This window comes from Triticum aestivum, chromosome 3B, assembly GCF_018294505.1.
Source record: "Triticum aestivum cultivar Chinese Spring chromosome 3B, IWGSC CS RefSeq v2.1, whole genome shotgun sequence".
Taxonomy (NCBI): domain Eukaryota; kingdom Viridiplantae; phylum Streptophyta; class Magnoliopsida; order Poales; family Poaceae; genus Triticum; species Triticum aestivum.
Window position 1 is genome coordinate 74,583,249 of NC_057801.1, and position 747 is coordinate 74,583,995.

Genomic DNA, 747 nt, shown 5'->3' on the forward strand with positions numbered 1-747 from the left:
AAAACTGTCAGTGTCGATGACCAACACGTAAGCGCACCTTGTTTTTCAACAAGCATGGAAATCACTTCGGGACCCCAAAACGGTGAGTAATAGTCCACGAAACGGGTCAAAATCGACAAAAACCGCGAGTGTTGATGACCGACACGTAAACGCACCCCAGGGTTCATTAATCGTGGAAATCACTCCGGACCCCCAAAACAGTGAGTATTAGTCCACGAAATGGGCCAGAATCGACCAAAACTGCTATTGTTGATGACAAACATGTAATAGCACCCCAGGGTTCATTAATCATGGAAGTCACTTCGAGACCCCAAAACAGTGAGTAATTGTCCACGGAATGGGCCAGAATCGGCCAAAACTATCAATGTTGATGACCTCCACGTAAGCGCACCTTGGGGTTCAACAAGCATGGGAATCACTTTGTGACCCCAAAACGATGAGTAATAGTCCATGAAACGTGTCAGAATCGACAAAAACCGCGAGTGTTGATGACCGACACGTAAATGCACCCCAGGGTTCGTTAATCATGGAAATTACTCCGGGACCCTAAAATAGTGAGTAATAGTCCATGAAACGGGCCAGAATCGGCCAAAATTATGAGTATTGATGACCGACATGTAAGTGCACCTTGGAGTTCAACAAGCATGGAAATCACTTTGTGACCCCAAAACGGTGAGTAATAGTCCATGAAACGGGTCAGAATCGACAAAAACTGTTAATGTTATTGACCGGCACGTAAACGCACCC